The following is a 20,543-nucleotide window of genomic DNA, read 5'->3' as shown; positions in this document are numbered from 1 at the left end:
GCCAGACCTGGAGATGTCTGGAATGTGACAAGGCAGTATTAGCCTGCCAACTATATTCTGTTAGCAAATTTATTTTCTTCTCCTAGACTGATGATAAAAATGTCATGGTGTGATGCTTTAGCAGGCCCAAGAGCTGCCCACCTACAGCTGCAGGGCTTGAAGAGAGCTCGGAGCCAAGAACGCCATAAGGAGAGCAGACAGCAACTCCACCAACTTTGCTCCTTCTGCATTGGTTATTCTCCTGCTAAATGATGCAATGTGACCCCCTCAGGGATTCCAAGTCTGATCATGTTTTTCTCACTATTTTTTCTTCCCTACTTCCTCCTTCTCCTTGACTAAAGCAGCCCAAACTGCTGAATTTTTCATGAAAGAGATAATATCATTGTACATAAGATAATGGCATTCAAATACATCCATCTGCTTGTTAGCTCTGACTACATCGATTGTGTTTCTTCTGAAAGAATATTTACCAAAAGGGGGGGGAAAAAAAGGAAAGGAAAAAAAGATTCTCTTTTGTGGCATAAAATATGCACATTTTCATAACTGAAATACAAAATCCCTTTTACATACTTTAGATAAGAGAACAAAATGAACTAAGAAATTAAGAAAAGCACCCTTGAGGTCTTGCCAGGACAAAAGTATTTCCTTCTTCCAATATTTCATTAAAAATCTAGACAGGTTTTACACTAAAACACTGTTGATATTTTTTCCTTTCAGTAAACAATATCTTCTTTCAGAGGTGAAATACTGCATGCCAATGATTGGGATTTTTACTGGCCTGAAAGTTTTCAAACGTGGTCTAGAGGATTACACCTAAGGCATCCAGTCTATCTCACTTTCCCATAAAAACTGCCCACCTGGAGTAATTCAATTTATCATTTTATTCCTTTTTTTTGGCTATTCCAACAACACAGAGTAAGACCGTAAAATATGTGATATCCAATTACTGAAAATGTGATGAAAAATTACTCTCAAAAGTAGGACAAGCGAATATATTTACTGGATTTCAGATGCTCTAGATAAAAAGGGGAGCAAGATAAAAACTGCCTATCAATTTTACACACACTGAACTGCTTCCACTTCATTTCCTATAGGTCGTGTACAACCAGCCTGGCTTTTGAAGTTTCATTTCAGCAAACAATATATTCTAATTGGCTTGTTTACATTTATTACCGCCACGTCCTGAACTCTGAGATGTGCTTTGTGCTCTTCCTTTGACCTGTTTAGTGCAGCAGCTCCCCCGGAGCTCCTGCCACCTTGGTTGGGATTTGAATAACTCCTGTTTAAAGAACAAGTGCAGAACCAAAGGCTGCCTCTCTGCCACTGCCTTGAGCACATTTCAGTGCTCGCTGCTGAAACGGCAAACACGGCAATTAAATGGAAATGACAGCAGTTGATCTGATTATTTCCTTCCCTCCAATCTCCTTTTTATTATAAGTTTGCATATTAAGGAAGCAGGAGGGAACAACCCCCCTGCATGTTTGTCCCTTTGTTTGCTGGGGAGGAGGCCTGTGCACAGTGTGCCTCTCCCAGGGATCTCTGGAATGGGGCAAACAGGAGGAAATCCTGATCCCCAGGGAACTCCCAGGAGTCGGTGAGGGCAGCTCTCCATCCCCATGGACTTCCCTGCCTCCTCAGAGAGCTGTGCAAGGAAAAATGCATTATCCCAGAGCCTTAATCACTTGCAGTGCTTCCAGAATGGAAGCTGAGCTTGTGCCTTCTCTTTTTGGCTGCTGTGGAGCTTCTTTAGCATCACACAAGGGTTCATTCTCTTTCAGCCCAATCCACTCTCTGCTGATTTCCACTCCATTAGCAGAGCCACACCTGCCTGAATCCCAGAATCTGGACAGAGGGCAGCACCACCAGTGCCCAGTGCTGTCTCCAACATCACTCTCCCTGATGGTTTCCTGAAGTGGAACTTCATCATCCCTTGGATACGGAGAGAACGATGCTTAAATATTCCTCAGCGCCGATTTGGTTGATATCAGAATTGAATTTAGTACAACCACATCTAAAGAGACTGCCATTTAATCACAGATGTTCAACAAGGGCAAAATTATTCACAAGTTTGGAGTTGTGAATTATTTTTCAGCTCCATTGACCAACATGTCTCACTTTACACTGTAGTAGTCCATATTAATAGCTGATGCTGAGTTTCCCAAATGATGGCATCTGTGTGGCAACCAGGGAGCAATTTTTCCTGGACAAATGCCTCCCCTTTTCCTGACTTCTGATCTGCTGCCTGTCGTAAGTTTACCGTGCAACACAGACTGTGGGAGCTTTGTGTCCTAAATACAGAGGACATGTCCAGTCCAGCAAAATAATGCTATTATAATAATAATTGCTTCAATACTGTTTGTGCAATCTCTTTGCAAAATCTTGTTATTTGTGATTCTTATCCTATAACTTGATATGCATAATAGCTTGAAGGTGCTGGTGATGGAATTTTTCCAGCTCTTTGATGTGCCAGCAATGACTTGTCCATGTTTCACAGGCACAGACTAATGTGGAAATTACTACAGCAAAATAAACACTAAGTCTGGTATTCTGTGGGATACCATGCATGTGTCAATTTATGATGCAATCTCACATGCAAAACATGTATTTTTAATTCTGCACATGATTTCTTAGACATCTGATAGTCTCTTAAAAATAAATTAAATCCATTACCCACACTAATATGCCAATCTTATACCTTGCAGATGCTTTTCTAGCTCTGGACTGGTGCACAACCTTGCTTTTCTTCTGACTGACGATAAATCTGTGGACTTCAGCTGCCACAGCAGATTTGTTGGTCGTGAACTAGAGGTCTTCTATAGTGTGTGCAACGAAAGCACAACCACCTGCGCAGAGGAGTTCACATATAACCTTCTCCTTCAGTGCTGTGGAGGCCTTCAATCTGCTCAGGTTAAAGAGCTTGCCAGATGTTCAAAATTTAATAAATATTCCTGGCATCATGTCTCTAGTGGCATCATCAATCATTACTACAAAGAACAGTCCAAAGAACAGCCTGTGCCAAAATATACCTTTGCTTGACTCCTTTTGCTATTACAAATGGATCCAACAGAGTGCCAGCCCCAGCCTCTATCCAGCACACCATTGTGCAGATGACAGATAATTTCACAAACTTTTCTGGACATCCAGGAGTTGGGAAATATTGCCAATAATTTTCACAGAGCTGGAAGTCGGAGAGCATCAAAAGCATTGCTAAGGTCAATGGAGACTTGTTACATGGGTGTGTTTTGCTCTGTGTGCTTTTTATTGAGAACAGCTAATACCACATCCTAGCCCCCTCCTGGATAATGGGCATCACCCTAATATCTGGAACCCTTGGATCATATTCACTCAGCATTTGTCCTTCTCCTGAAATTGGAATTGCTACAGAAACATCTTTATTTGTACACCAGAGTGCTGGAAGATAAAGGGGTGTTTGACATTCACAGCCTAAGGGCGTGTAGCTTAGGCATGTGAAGATGATGATATGCATCTGTTCCCAGAGGAATTAGAGTTCCCAAACTCTTTTGCTTTTTTTTTTTGAAAATTCCTGTTTTAAATATTATTTATCTATGTTCCTCATTAAATTTATTTAAAGTCAATTTTTCTCTCTTATAAAAGGGCTGAACACAACTGTAAGGAGATTAGAACAGCTCAGTGATGTCTTGCTGAGGTACGTTTTGGTCTTTTTACAGAGAATTTAGGATACTTGTTTTCCCTAAGTACATGGAGTGACTCTTAACATGGCCTTACAGTACTTGACATCTTAATTCTCTTCACTTTTTTCTCCTCAATTTGATAATCTCCCTCCTATTGAGATCGTTATATGGACTATTTTTAGTTTCTTAAGGATTCCTGTCCAACTTTCAATACAAGTACATGACTGAAAAAATCAACAGGAATTATGTTTAACAAACAGAAAAGGAGAAAGGGAATTGTCTTCTCCTGCTCCATGACACAGATACCAAACAGAAGATTTGGTTTAGTGGAAGCAGAGGTGAAATGAGCAATTCCAACAGTTCAGAATCATCAGACATATCTCTTTGTGTTTGTCTGTTCCCAGCTTCAATCAAGAATTGTTTAAATAGGTGTAAAAAAGGCTGAAGTACTTAAGTGCTTGCCTGCTTTTGCTTCACATTGCTCTGCAAGTACCCACTGAAGCCAAAAAAACCAACATTTAAGTTACCCTCTAGCTCCTGTGCAAGAACAGAAGTGCTGCACCTTTTCTCCAGGTAGGTTTTCCCAAAAGCAAAGAGGGACATGAAGCTCCTCATCCTGCTGCCAAATTATGGTCTCAAAAATCTTTAAAAATCCTAATTGGGAAGTGCTGGGCCACTGTGCCCTGCTCAAGGACTTAGGCTGGGCTTTAGCCACATCTCAGGGCTGATGAAAGAGTCCCATGAGTAAAACCAGCATGTCTAGGGCTCCAAAGAGTGCAGCTTCAGTTTCAACTGGGGGTGCTGAAACCTGTCTGTAGGGCTGAGCCAGCATCAAGAAAATATTCAAATCTCTCTGTTTAGATGTATCCAAAGTACATAAAAAAGGCAAGCTGTGTGTCAGAGAGAGGGATCAAGACTTTCTTGGAATGGAGAGAGGACAGGCACATGTCTGAAGAGAGTTCTGTCTTACAGGTTGGTGCTTTTTCCCTTCTCATTTATGTAATAAAATGATGTTATCTGTTTTTAATTTGTTTGTGCATTCACTCATTCAGTACAGAGAATTCATACTGGGCCACTACTGATTGTATGGACAGTTGCTGTGCACAGACAAAACCTTTTCCTTATCCCCACTGGTAAAGGTGTGCTCTTCAGACAGCTGCAGGATATTCTGCTAACAGGATTTGGCTTTCCTGGATGCCAGCCAGCTTGCTGACATCTTCCTTGACTAAAGGACAATTTGTTGATCAGGGGCTCAGTGTTTGGAAGATTTTGGCACAAGCAGCACATTAGGTCTGTATGTGCAGGGCCAGCAGCACAAAACCAGTAAGACTCATCTTCCTCACTGCTTTGGTGGGGCTGAGCAAACAGGTTGTCAACCCTCTGACAACCTTCAGGTTGTCTCAGCCCCCTGGGGTACAAATACTTGGCAAGCCTTTGCATTCCTGCGAATGCAGGCCCCCACCTGCAGCTGCCACTGGTGCTCCCAGGAGCTCCCTTGGAGCCACAGGCATGAGAGATGGATGGACCCACTGGCTGTCCAAGGGAACATCTTCTGCAACTTCAGTCAGTGATTTTACACAACAAATCCTCTAGCAAACAGTGGAGTTTGGGGTTTGCCTACAGCACTGCTTTCAGAAAAGTGTTTGGTATCATTTAAGGACTCAAAGGGGTGGATAATGCTCAACATCCTTTGGGAAATCTTTTCCAGTATTATTGTCAATGTTAACCTCAAGATCAGTGTGGCCCACACAAGGCAGCAGATTTCCAAAGAGGAGGTTATAGCCAACTGTAACTGGAGTTGATATATCATGCCATATTTGCCCAGCAGAATCTCAGATGGTTGCACAAGACAGATACTGAGTTTTTGCACATTAATCTGATCTTTGAAAGTCCACAGGTCCAGATAACACATTCACCTGGAAATAGAGACCCTCACAACTGGCACTTCTGCTGGATATTCTTTACAATGGAACTTCATTATGCAATTCCTTTTTTCTGATTGTGTTTCTCAACATCATTATTGCCGAGCATTGAGTTTGTTAAATGCTTACACCAAAAGCAGGGGTGAGATTTCTTAGGAGGATAAAAATGTTTCTTCTTTTAGTGCTTAATTAGAAATTAGCCATACTTTAAGGAAATGTAAATGACAGCTCTGGAATCCTGTGTCACACAAGAGGCAGGGAGCTGAATTAGCACATTAAGTGGGACAGCCCTGTTGCTCAAGAGGCAGGGACACGTTAGAACACAGCCTGGAGAACGTAAGGCACAGAGCAACCTCACCTTTGCATGGGAATGGACCCGAGCCAACATTACAGAGCCTGCCTGTCTAACATTAGAAACTCATAGCCATTCTTACATAAGTGACCTAATTATAAGAGGTGGTATAAGGTAGGTGACTGAAAACATGGCCTCTTGAAAAATCAAGCATGAATTCATTGTAGTAGTTCTACCTTTAAATGTTCTCTTTGCTCTCCCTGATCACCATGCAAGCACAGAAGCATTTACCCTAAAACTTACTCCACAGGACACAAAAAGTAGTAAAACCCAAACTAAATGTTCCACTTGCCATGTGGCTGTCAGAGAGGAAATAATTCAGGCAAGAGAAGAGAGAGAAAATAGGAAGGACGTGGAGAAATATTAGCAAGACTTCTTTTAAAAGCTAAGTTCCTAAGAGCTAACCACAGCTTTAAGGAAAGCTGGTACTTTGCCTCAAAAGAGAACTTTGGTGAACTAGACTGGATAAAATTATGGAGGTTATTATGCCTGTAGCTTCCTTGCTGTGCATTCTTCCACAGAAGTGCTCACACCTGCTGTGCATGGCCAAATAACATGAATTAAAAATGCTGCACAGCAATGAAGTTGGGTTTCAGATGAAAATACCTCAGAACTGCTCGGCTATTAACACTTCGGGATCTCCTGTGCTCCCAAATCCCTGCTTCTCTCCAGGCTGCTGATAATATAATGCAACCAGAAAAAAAATAAAAAAAATTCACTTCCAGGCACACCTGAAGCCAAGCTGGAATGATGAGAATCTCCAGCCTCCAAAGGTGGAGTGATACCACCCAAACCTGGTGTCTGGGGCAAGAAAGGGCCTAGAGCCATAATTGTCCTCACAGTCCCCAAGCACAGAACATTGGCCCATCTGCCTTAGATACAGAGCACATGTTCCAAGCCTGTGTTTGCCATGACAGCCATGAAATCCCCAGCCATTCTGCAGGAGCCTTTATCCTTGGGGATAATAAAATTCTGTAAGACAACAAACATAGGAGGTACCGATGCCAGGTCAGGAAAGAACTGGTTTATGGGGAGCTGTATATTAGTTTTAGGACAGGGCTACTGGCAGCCAGTGCCCTAAATTATGCCTGGGAGACACGTGAAGGGAGACAAGTGGAATGGACAATAAATGCCAAGCACCTCGGGCAAGGTTTATGGGGCCAACAGTGGTTTAACACTTGGGCAAATGTCTTAGACATGCTAATTTCCTGCTTCTCTGTCCCTCTGACTGAAATGACCAATTAGCTGTAACCAACCCAGGCCAAATTTAACATATCAGGCATGGAATCCTCACAGAGTCCTGCTCACAATTGATTCTGCAGGTAAACATTCCCAAAACCACCGAGTTACTCTGAATAACAATGTAAATATAGGGAAATTGCAAACTGCTCACAGACATTCTGTCAAGTAAATTAATTGCTCAGTTCTACTTTATTAGGAGACCTTTATGGTTGTGGGCAAGCCTGCCTTGCTAAAATCCTTTGATCACTCTTAATACTGGAAGTCCTCTTTTGTGAGGCTAACTTAATACTGTTGTATTCATGCAGCTTAATCTGAGTAGGTGCTAAGTGCTTTGCCAGCCGAGGAGTTGCAGAGCATGGAGGAGAGATCATTCTATTTATTCCATTTTATTCCATTCAATAGGCTGGACTTCTTTGTTTACATGATAAATCTCTTAGTTGTAATTTTTTTCCCCAGTTTTATGTATTATACCATGTTCTGTCATCGTGTTTTTCTGTTTCTCTTTATGAAAAATTGCAATCATCTCAAAAAAAGCTGATTTAAAATCTTTTCTGCTTCAAAATTAGCTGTTGCTTAAGCAATCACACATGCAGGTCAAAGTTTAAACACTGATCCTACATCCAGAGAATTCAATAGCAAAAGTCTATTTGAGACCAAAGAGAAAGAAACACAGATCCAAGACTGTAACTTGACTTTTCAAATTTATCCATTGCAACACAAATGTAAACAAACTAGTCTATACATTAAAAACAAAAAAAAAGGATAAAAGGGGGGGAAAAGGCAAGCCCTGATCTCGTCACAAGACAGCATCCAATCCCAGCAGGCACAGAAGGGTAAAGTCTTCCAAGGGAATCCTGGACCTGGTAGAGCCAGTTTAAATAAAGATTTCACCAAGAGACCTCTCTCTTAAGTGATTTCAATTTTTACTGCTTCAAAATGCATTGGAAAGATATTTTAGGAAAAAACAACTGAAGGAGCACAATGTTTCCTTCAGGAAAATTCGAGAGTCAGTCTTGCAGCTTTGCTTTAATTGTGCTTCTCTTGAGATAAGAATCTCTTCGGGGTGTAAATTGCATTGCACTCCCTGCATGTGTGATGTCCTAGGAGTGGAGGGAAGGGCTTGCAGTCTTAATGAAGGAAGAAAACATGCAGAAGTTAATTTTTCTCCACATCACAAACTTTCTCTGTGTATTCCATGAATTAGGATGTACAAGTAGAAAGTGGAGTAGCAATTAAAAGAATCAGTGTAAATATTTTAACAAAAATCGAGGTAACTCATACATCCCAAACAAGGAAGTTTCACCCTTGTTCATATAAAATCTGAAATACTCTTTGTTATTCTCAGAAATATGATCAAATGAACCACAAATGCCACATGTGGGTGGTGAAGAAGGGCAGTGTCTAACTAAGGGGATTGCTGAGATCATACAAATGATGGGAGCACTTTAAGTGCTTCTTTCTCAGGAGTCACAGTGACATTCCTGGCTTTTTTTTTTAATTTTATCTTACCAGATTTGCTCTTTCCCCTTCCTTCTACTAGCCCTAATCAATGCTGCAGGTCAGGTTGAAAGAATGGACAGCCCTAGAGCCACATACATTTAAACCACTTTGATGCAAATATTGATCCAGGAGCATAGACATGTGGAGGTGCCGCTTTTTTTAATGGACGAGCTTCCCCCTCCTTCCCTTCCAGGTTTGCACTTCATGAGATAAAACAGAAGTATTAACAGATCCAAAGATAGACCAGGCTCCACGATAAATTCTGTTCAACCCAAGATGCCATCTGCATGAAGAGCATTTCATGGCCTTCAGCGCTTCCTTTTCTCCATTCACGCTTCCCGGCCAGGGTGCTTTGGCAGCAATGTGTGCAGTGGTGGCAGAGCAAGAACGGGCTGCTGACACAGAGTCCACCACAGCCCCATGCTTAATTCCCATGTACACAAGCCTATCAAAGCATTTTATTAGAAAGCCACCGTCCACAGCTTATATTTAGAAACAGAGAGCGAGTCCAAGCTGCAATCCAAAGACGAGATCAAGGGGAGGAAAGAATTCTAAGGACCGCTTTGAAATTCAGCACTAAAAAGATCTGACATTCTTCTATCTGTAGGCATTTTTAGGCTGGACTGAAAATAAAAAGAAAACCTGTTTGTACAGAGAAAGCTTGCCTGGCCCTGTGCCAAGACAGGAAGTCTATCAAAGCTGGGCAGTGTTTGAAAGCAACAGAATACTAGAACCAAAAAAAGAAAAGGGGGGTGTGAGGGTGAGAGAAACTAGAATGAAAAGATTTACTTCCACATTGACTTTTTTGCTGTTTTTCAGATGGCTGAGCACAGTTGTTGATAACTACACCCCTCCCTGTTTATTCAACTCGAGTTTGCCTGGGCATGGCCTGACTTCCAGGTGACTGCTGCACAACCACAACCTGGACATCAGGGTCTGGATCCACACACTGGGATGAATCAATGCACTTCTAAGCAGAACTACCCGATTCTCACGGAGTAAATCAGGTTGGGTGCTGAACAGCTTGTGCAGAGGAATCTCCCTGTGAGTTTATCAGGGGTGTTAAGGCCTGAAGTTAACCCCCATGGGTCAGAGGTGGATCTGTTGTGCGGTGGAGAGCCATTCACCAGACACATTCACAACACACACAGGCACACAATTATAGCAACTCGGGGAATGCTGGCTCCCAGCCTTTGACCTTGGAAGAACACTAATTCTTAACAGACATCATCCGTTTTTTTAACTCCTTTAATATTTTCCCCCCCTTTTTTTATATACTTTTCCCCTGAATTTCTGGCTATAATATATTCAGGTACAAATGGTGCTGTCATCTCGAGCTACAAGTTAGAAAGTTATTACTTTTAATATGCCACTACCTTAGGCCTCTACTGTTGTGTAAAAGAAAAATAACCTTGTGTGACAGTTTAACATTGATCGATGTGCCTGCCAAATGCAAAGAGATAAATAAGCAGGTGATGAATAAACAGCACTTCAAGTAAAGACATTACTCTGCATGCATAAAACGACGCCAGGCACCTAGGAGCTGTGGGTGGCCGAAGGTTGGCCATTTCATGCCCACTCACTAAAGCAGACTTAATCGCTTCCAATATTTTCTGTTAAAAAGCACGCTTAATGAGCCAATTTCACAAGCCCAGAGAAACTGATTATTATCTCCGAGTTCCAACTGAGTTGGTTGTTTTCCAAGAGCCGGTTTTTCCTTGACGGGATAAAAACCTTTTAGAAAAAAAAAAAAAAAGAAGAATGAAAAAAGAAGCGAGGAGAGCGGCGAGCCCGCGAGGCGGGGAGGGCGCGGGTGGCACTAGATGGCAGCGTTGCTCTGCGGCCGGGCTGCGGCAGCGCTGCGGGAGCGGGGCTCTGCTGCCGCCGTCCCCTCCTGCCACCCGCGCTGCCCGTGTCCTTGGGCCCGCGGCCCTGCCATCCCCAAGGGGGATTGGCTTTGGCCTCACACAGCCACGGACTCGGTTAGGCTGGGAAGGACCTCGGAGAGCAGCGAGTCCAACCCGGCACCAATTGGCACCTGGTCACTCACTGAGAGCCACGTCCGGGCTTTCTTGCACAGCTCCAGGGACGGGGATTGCAGCACTCCCTGGGTAGCCCATCCCATCCCATCCCATCCCATCCCATCCCATCCCATCCCATCCCATCCCATCCCATCCCATGGTGTTCCCAGTGTTTCCCACTGCAGAGCAAGGCCAGCGTCCCGATTCAGGCTCGGGAGGGCTGAATCCTCCTCGGTCCCCTTGCAAAAGCAGATTTGACCATATTGTGGATTTTAATTGAAGTCCTGCAGGGATCTGCCTCTCGCAATCCTTTCCAAGGGCTCTGGGGAAGAAAACAAGCCAGAGCGGGTCCGGCAGGGAAGGGACTTTGCATCAGGGCACCCACGTCTTTCGCAGGGTGGTGGCGATGTGCCACCTCCAGCTGCTGAGCCATGCTGGGAAAGACACACAAACAAAAAAAAAACACTCAACCCAAAGCAAAGCACACAAAAAAGCCTCCCCAGCCCGGGATTATTGTCACCAGCAGCAGTTAGTCAATCACTACTTAGGAAAGAAACCCCAGCAAACTAGACCTTGGCATATAATTAACTTATCTATCAAAAAAAAAAAAAAAAAAAGAAAAAGAAGAAGAAAAAAGAAAAAAAAAATTGAACTGTTGTTGGGCTCTAAATCAGAAGCCAAGTTAATTATTTTTTTATGAATATTCATAGGAAACTTGTACAATTTCCAAACTAGGCTTTCAATTACTAATCAGTTAACTAAATAACTGGCATGACTACTTCTTCTCAGGAAAACCTGATTTTAAAAGTAAATAGACAAGGACACTGATTTTTTTTTAATGAGAGGACTGTTGGAAGCTGGATGGTGGAAATTCACCACTTCCATCATGGATGAAGAGCATGTTGAAGGATGCAAGAGGCCTTGCAGACCAGATACAGAACCTGCCAGGTTCCAGACAGTAAAAATGCTTCAAGGCAGCCATGAAACAATTTAGGACGATGCAAGACTCTGCTGTGTGTTTCCCAGGTGTACAGAACTGGGTGCTCTCACTGCCAAAGCACCAGCTCTTCCCAGGGAGCCCTGAGCTCCTCACTGCATTCCCTAGGTGCTGACCTATTAACTGGTGCACTTTCCATAAAATCCCAGGAACACATCCTGCTCTTCATCTCAGGTTCATGACTCCTCTAGGAAGGCAGCTGGGAGAGAGATTGCAAACTGACACATCATGAGATGTTGAGATTTCAGCAGAAATTCACTTTTCTAACCCCCTTCCTTACTCAAAAAATAACGTTAAAGACCAATGCCCAACTTTTAATTCTCCTTATGACTAGAGAGCGCAGAGCCTAAATAAGTCAGGGTACTTCTGCCAACACATGGCAGATTTATTTATTTGAGATTAAATCCTTGGAGGATAATTTATAATATCTAATATCTACTGAAATAGTTTGAAGTGCCAAAACACCTTTGAGAACTTGGGCCTTAGCAAGAAGGAATATTCTGCAAAAGAGAATATTTCTGAATGTTCTGCTAAGAGAGTATTTGTGTGGTCAATGTTAGCCTTGTGAATTTAAGAGGTCTCCCCTGTATTTTGCCAACTAAAATCAGATTTTGATTGGTTTCTGACCCAACCAAGAGACAGATTTGATGAAATAAGACTGGTGAAACTCACTTTAGGACAAAGGTTGATTTGATAATCATAATTGCATTTCTACTGTATCTATTGTCTTAAGTGTTAGTAGATTTATTAGACTTTTCCTGTATAACCTATGGCTGATTTGCAGCTTCCTTGGTAATTTCTTAGTAGGCAGTAGCAATTTCTTATATCTTCAGTAATGTCTTGAATGTACATTTTTTATATTAATGATCTCACCAGGAGAAAAAGTGTACTGTGAATGCATGATGGCCATATGGAAAAGACAATGAAGTTTAGTAATTAAAACTGAAAAGGGAAAGAACTATGCAGTAATTAGAACACTGATTAATCAGCTGATAATTTTATCTTGATTAATGCTGCTGATTTTCCTCTTCTTATTGACCTAGGAAAGGTAGGTTTAGACCAATTAAATATAAATTATTCCCTTTTTTCACATTCCAGGCAGCTTCCAGGGTTCTAAGTCATACTACACTTAAGATGCAGCACTGAATTGCTCTTACTAAATTGGGCAGCTCAACAAAAGGTAAAATAAGGTTTATGTTCCAAACATGCTGATGCTTTTATCTAAGGCAGAATCGGACAGAATTGGTTATTTCACTATTATCTGGGGAATATTAAAATTGGATTAAATTGCAGTAGAAAAAATAGAAGACTTCGCCTGTTTTAAACCCATAACAGTAGGAAAACTAAAAGGATCCATTCATTTTATTGGGCCCCAGATATGGATGCATAATGTAGTCCTGGAGCTTAAAGAAAAGGTTCTATATTAATGCTCAAATTTCCCTTCATGTGCAGAACTTTATTATTCAGGGGGGAAAAGTGTTGCCGGTACCAATCTCACTCCGGTGCCTGCTCACAGACCATAAACAACAACACCTATTCCTGCTTTCCCATGCACAGTGCAGGGATTAAAGCAGCTTATTTAAAATCCTGGAACAGAGAAAGGAATGTAATGTACAGCCTCATCCCCTTGCATGGATAGGGGAATCAGGGTGTTCCTGGTGGGTGACACAGGCACTCCACAAGCACAGAACCCTCGTGGCTGTTAAAGATCCTGCTCCTTCTCCCAGATAAATAATCTGGCAAGCACAGGAAAGCTCACAAGCAGGTGTCTTAATGCTGGAAATTCTGATGGAAAATGCTGCTGGCTAGGTGTGTGCTTTGACTTGCTGTGGGAGGGAAACACTGCAGTGGATGGAAAACAAACCCCTGCCCCTCCTTGAGGGCTCACCTGCGATCCCACTCGCTCCAGTTGTTTCTGCTTTGTGTTCTGGAGCAGCCTAAGATCAGGCAGAGTGTGGAAAGGTAAATCCACACAGGAGATCTAACCCCACACTGCAGAGTGCTGCTTCGTGGCTGCTTTCTCTTTGCTGGATTTTCAGGGGGCAGAGCAAAGACACATCTGTGTGTGATGCCAAAAAAACCTTTCAGGGAGCAAGGGGAACCACCCAAGACCACGAGTTAAGATTTCAGCTGACATTAGACTTCTCTTGATCCATCATCTGCACTGTTATTCAGATATCCTTATTGTGAAACAGAAAAGCAGGTAGAATTAAATATCACAAAGAAATTATCCCATTGATTAACACTTCCTTGCTTTCCCTGCACTTTTAATAAAATAAACCTTTTCTCACTATTTGTGCAACATTAATCTAATTCTGCAAGCCAGTTTTCAAGTGTATTTGACCACTCATAAAAATCATGTGGCTCTGTTTTCCTTTCTTGGATGGAATTACTCTGCAGAGCATAATGAATTAATAAAAAAACAATGACCACGCAGTAGAAAATGTTTTGTTTGAATAGAAATAACTTGTTAACAAGCACATATAGGTGTGCATAAGAAAAATACATCTTCCTGAAAGAGAAGCAGCCAAACAAAGAATAGGAAGAAACCAAAACAGCACTGGAGAGTTTTTGCATTATTAGATCAACCCAGTTTGTTCATGTCTTTTATTATCAACAGAAATGGCACTTCTGTGTCCTCTGGTCAGGGAACAAAATACAGGATGCCCTAAGTTTGAATGAAATCAGCTGAGTGCAACTGAATGGATTGTACATGGGATAGCAAACCATTGTGTCACCACTCCAACCCCAAATCTGGCTGACTGTAACAATAAAAAGTGCTAATTTTTGTAACTGATTGCCTTTATGTTCACAATAACCCAAACTTTGTAAAGCCTTAGGTATTCTACAAAGGCTAAGTATGACACACTAATAGGTGAATCATGTACCCTGAGAAATCTTACCCTGCAGTACATTTGCTCTATGGCTAAACACAAAACTTTCCGTTTTCCCTTTCAGAGATCTGAATTCCATAGGCACAAAATGAAGGATTGAGGGAGGGTGGACATATGCCTGGGATGAATTTCCATAGCTGAACAAAGAAAAATAAATATCCCATTAATTCCATTTCCCAGATGTCACATTTTCTCCTGGCTACACTTGGGCTGTTCTGCTCCGGTTCTGAGCTTTTGGGGAAAGGAATGTGCAATGCCAAACATAGGCTGGGCTTTTTTAGAAAGAGACAAAGATTGATGTTTTCAAATCAAGGTGCTTTAAGTACAGATCTAGAAGGTGCATTCTCAACTGTGGTGTCCCTTAAAAATATCAATCATCTGCCAATTCTTGGGCATCTCAGAGTTCAGCATTTTTCAAACCAAGTCACTTCATCCAAGTATGGATTTTCCAGCTAAATTTCAGGCATTGCAGTTTGAAAGGGAGCTGGACTGTATTTAACTAGCTGGAAGCACATCTAACTGGGAACATGTTGTCTGTTCAACCACAGAAGTTGCAAAACAAAAGGAAGCCAAGAATCTGAGAAAAAGTAACAGAAATAATTTTCAACAACAGCCATGCAACTGCTGTCGAATGACAATTTTCTTGAGAAAGAAAAAAAGGTAGATCAAGAGATCCAAAATATGAATTCAGCTAAAAGTAAGGCAGAATGCGTGAGAAGCAAACACCACATTCCCGTTCCTCATGATCCCATTTGTGTATGAACCACACAATAGAGGGGAAGGAACAATAAGAGAGACCCTTCACATATTCTTACTCATCAGAAAGCTTTTGTATGTGACTGAGGAGCAGAATATAATTATATATAATTAAGTATAACTAGTATCCTAGCTTCTAAGTACAACTAGTAATATCACAAATTGTTAAGATTCCACCAGGAAGAGGGAAAAAAATAGTGACTAGACAGACTGTGTCTGATGGTTTGAAAAAATGCACTATGCACAGTGAAGTGTTCATTTTTTTATCACTATTTCCACAAATATTTTCAACAAAATGACTAAATATTGCAGAATTTTAATATAAACAGAGAGTCCTAAGATTGATTATCAGTGCTGTTTTAGAAACCAGCACAGTAGCACCAACTTCATTTAACAGAAGCACATTTCAGGATCACAAATGAAAGGAAAACCAAGCCATCGCTGTTTCAAATAGCTTTAGGTGCCTCAAAACCTAATCATATAGATATAGGCAAAGGGCTAAAAAATATAACAATTTCAGAAACAGGGAAGATGTAAGTAACCAGGGCTGACACTTAATTTTAATTGATAATTGAGAAGTTGCCTGAAATTTCACAACTTTGGTTCAAAAAAGTCAAAACATTTTATCTCAAGCTCAGGCAATGGTTTTGCTTTGGATAACATTCTAATTAATTTATACCAGTGAGAAGCTCTTAGGTGAAGAAGCTGCTCAGGGGTTTCAGCACAATCTCCAGCAATAATAACACTGCTGAGTTAAGAGCAAGAGGATGGAGCTGAACTCCATGGCAGAATGCACCGAAACACAAGTCAGAGGTAAATTCCACTTCAAATTAACAAGGACCACAGCAAAACAAAGGGAGTGTGACAGACTGGAAAGGACAGAGCAAAAAACCCACAGAAAAAACACCCGAAATGCTAAAAAGGAAGCTATTTAAAGCTCAGACTGAATGGCAATAAATTCTCTATTAACAACACTGCACAAAAAGTAAATAATCATCTGATTTACCAAATCTAGAAGACAAATAGAAAGACAGAAGCAACCACACCAAAGTGTGATACAAAATTATTTTAAAAATCATCCAAATGCACAGTGTTAATGTTGGTGATACTCAAGAAAAAACTTAATTAGAAGGAAAATGGAAGTGAGGAGGTTACTCATTAGATCTGATCACCTTGTTATTAAGATCACAAGGTGCCATATATACAAGTGAAATTTTGTGAGGCGGTTTATGGATAGTCACTACTCCCAAGCCATGCAAAAGCCAACAAGAGAGGCCAGGTTCTAGCACTGGAAATCCAGCTCCTCTGAGTTTTACCAGACAGGGCACAGAGGCTACTTTGGTTTACCTAAAAAGTGCCTCAAAGTAATGAAAAGTCTGTGTAATCAGCAAAGAAAACACTGAAGTTCATTTCATTACATGGTTGATAAACTGAAGAGAGTAAGAAAAACATTGTAAGTCAAACAAACATAACAAATATTCTAAAATAAGGATGAGAAATGCCTGTAGAAAAATCATCAGGACCATACCAGAAACTTATCACAAACAGTATCAGTCAGATCCATTCAGTGCCTGTTATTGTACAGAAATTAAAAATCCCTAAGTGAAACCTTCCCAGGAAAGCCAAGTCATCAAGAGTTACCCAACTCTGCCATATGCCACACCATTTTTTCATCATTTCATCACTTGTGCAATTCCATACCAAACAATGTTCAGTGTTAGCAGCTCTGGTGATAAAATGAGCACATCTGAACAAAGAATCACTGGAACAGAGGAGACGAGGCTAGAAAAATTAAAAGGTGATGATTTAATCTGAGGGAGATTCAGCTCTATAAACAAAATAATCTGTGATCTCAACATCTTGTTGCCAGTTATCTGAGGCATAGGCTCCCAGATGCCAACCTTGTGCCAAGAATTCAATGTGGCAAACGATGGAGAGATGTGGTAAAAAAGGACCATGATCACAGCTACGAAATCATCTCCTGACACTCCAAAGAGCACCTGAGCCAAGGGGGTGTCCAGAGGGTCTCCAAGACAGTGAACAAACGTCTCCAGGAAGGGATGCTCCAGGCCTGGAGGAGTGACAGGGAAGGAGCTCCAGAGAGCGGGAAGTGCAGATGGTTTCCATGGTGCACATTGAAGAGGGGACCACCAGGAGAAGAGGCCACCTGTGGTCCAGTGACAGCGATTTGGTGCCATTGGAGGAGCACCCACTGAGTTAAATTTTGTGAACCTCCACAGGTTCCAACCAACCTCCACTTTCACAAGACTGAGATGCTGCTTGCTCATGCAAAACTCAGTGTTCAGCTAACTTAGGAAAACTCTCCCTCTCCCACCCAACAGGGGATGACTTGCCAGTCCTGCTCCAAGTCTTGGCCAGTTTTTAGACATGAAAAATTGCATTCCTAAATAATATAACATTACAGAACAATTCTCTTGCAGAAGAAACAAACTACACCTCACAGCTCTCAACAATGCATTTAGCATTTCCTTCCTAATATTTCTGGTGGTTCATAGCTTTCAACAAAAGGCACTATTTATGCTCTTCCCCTACTGTTCAAACAGCCCAAGTTCTTCCCTCCCAGCATCATTGAAGGCTCCTCTGGAGTCCCATCAGAAATTTTTTTCCAAACCTGTAGCTCCAGCTAACTGAACATGCTGTCAATTCTCTACAAAGCTTCACCTTCTCTTTCCAGCATTTTTTTTCCTCCCAGTCTCAGCAACCCACAATTCCATACCCGGACAGACTTGTATTTCTTCTCAGAGAAGCCATGACTGCCCTTGGTCAAAATTATTCTGTACTTTTCTGCAGCCCCAACAGCACTTTTCACAGCCAGGATTATTCTCCACATTGTTGTCTGCAGTCAAAGTCACTCAAAAATTCCTATGGTCCCAGCAGCACTAAAAATACATAACAGCCTCCTTACAATAATGGCTGTGAATCACAGCATTCCTCAGCTGACATAAGTAGTTAAAATAGTTTAAAAAAAAGTTAAAATAAAACTTTTTAAAAGTTCAAGTGAAAAATGAAAAAAGGTTGAAAAGGACTCCCCTACCGTCTAACAATATTAAAGTCTGCCTCAAATTTACAAACGTACTCAGCAACATCAAACGCGCCGGCTTCAAACACACGCGGCAGCTTCAAACCTGACAGCTTCAAATGCGGCAGCTTCAAACACACGCGGCAGCTTCAAACGCGGCAGCTTCAAACACTTTTGTGGCAGCCATCTTGCACACGCTCAAAAGAGCACAACCTTAGAAACCTTAGGCAGGCACCTTATCCACGAGGCTACACAGAGGCTTTGTTACAAAAAAGAATTATTGGAATTTGCAGACGTTAAATTAGCCCGTAGAGGGAGCTCACACCGTCCCATAAATGTACAATAATTGGAACATACTGTAATTTAAAACATTTTCTCTATTAAGCTCTCTGTAGAGAGGCTACAGAGGTCAAAGTAGAGCATTCCTTACTTCACACCAACCTCTGTGAGCCCATAAAATTTCATTCAAATTAGACTCCATTGACCACGTATTTTGTAGCTCCAACAAACAGAAGAAGAGCTGTTTGGCCATGTATTCTCCACAACAAGCACGGCTTCTCCTAATCATCATTTGCTGCTGATGTTGGAAGAAGAAAGTCTATGTCGGAACGCGAGGAGAACAAAGAGCCGCCGGTCGGAATTGTCATGGCAATGCCCTCGATCTCCCCACACGTTCCTTCTGTTCAGGCAGCGATGGTAGTGCTCTTTTTATAACTTGACTAGAGCTGCTCTGGCGTCTCTCAGGTTTCTGTGCTCCATGCAGTGCTTTCAAAGACTATTATAATAGTGTGTTTGATATTCAAAGGTTGACGATGGAAATTGTTACCTACTGGACGTTCTTTAATGAAGCCACAAGTAAACAATGACCCAAATTCCTCTGGAAACGCGGAACAGAACCATTACTCTACAGAAGAACACGTACAATAAATGTGAAGGGAAAAGGCATTTTCTAATTCCATGTCACAAAAGCTACGCTGGAGAGAAAGCCGTACCCTTAGCTGGAGAGGTTCTGAACACATATATTGATTTACATCACGCAAACTGAAACAGCAGAGCCCACTTAGTCCTCACAAAAGAGGTTGCCTTCCCTCAGCCTGAATGCACAATAGAGCAAAACGGTGTGCAAGGAAATAAGAAAAAGTGTTAGCAAAGAGAGGTTTTGTTTGACTTAACATGATCTGGGACATTCTAAGCATTGCACAGATTGGTGAGAATTCAATAATAAGTTGTATTTTCTACGCCGTAACGAAGCCAGCAACCATTTCCTTCCTGTGTTGGCTTTAGAAATGCAGGTGCCTACATCTTTTAGAGACTTGGTGCCTCCTATTTTGCAACAGCTAATTTTTAATTTTTAACGCTGTTTTCAGTTTATTAGGCAAAATATGATTGTTTTGAGAGCCACATACTCAAATCATCAAGATCCACAAAGTAAAAGAATATTAATATGACACATCAGAGCAGGAACAGCCTGTTTGCTAAAAGCTTTCTCAGGCATCCGTCTAAATCTGTCTAGACTGTCTCACCAGCACTCAGCAAGATCATCTGCTTTGTTTTCAGCCCATGCATCTCATCTCCCCCAAAGCCAGAAGTCAGCTTCATGTTCTCTAAAGCAAAACAAACCACCCATGTCCACCTCTTTTCCCCCCAGTATTATATAATACTGACATCCACCAAGACACTTTAATGAGTACAAATTCCAGCACCTCCAACTTTCAAATCCCAAACTGAAGACCCTGTGTTACACCCTCTCTTTCAGCCCCTGCTCCCCCAGTTGCCTCATGGATTTGTCAAGGCTCTGACTCAACAACACCCTTTCTTCAGGTTTAGACAGGAGATTAATCCAGCTGAATGCAGTCAATCAAGAATGTGCTTTTGTGATTTCTTGGAGTGGCAGAAGAGTGAACTCTACATGAGAGTTGCAAATCAGAAATCTTTTGAAAAGTAGATTATTTAATAAAGCTGTAACAAAAATTGGAAGATCCATATCTCAAGGTGTATAGTGATGGAGAAAGCTCAGCTGTTAATTCTAGCCAGAAAAACACTGAGTACTTCTCACAAACACAGACTTTTATCCTCAGAGTTGGAAACTTTGGGTGCCTGCAGATTTGAGCTGACAATCCAGAAAGAACGAGACCTTTAATGCAATCCAAAATACATTTCTTAGGT

This window comes from Geospiza fortis, unplaced genomic scaffold, assembly GCF_000277835.1.
Source record: "Geospiza fortis unplaced genomic scaffold, GeoFor_1.0 scaffold275, whole genome shotgun sequence".
Taxonomy (NCBI): Eukaryota; Metazoa; Chordata; class Aves; order Passeriformes; family Thraupidae; genus Geospiza; species Geospiza fortis.
This window is presented reverse-complemented; position numbering follows the sequence as displayed.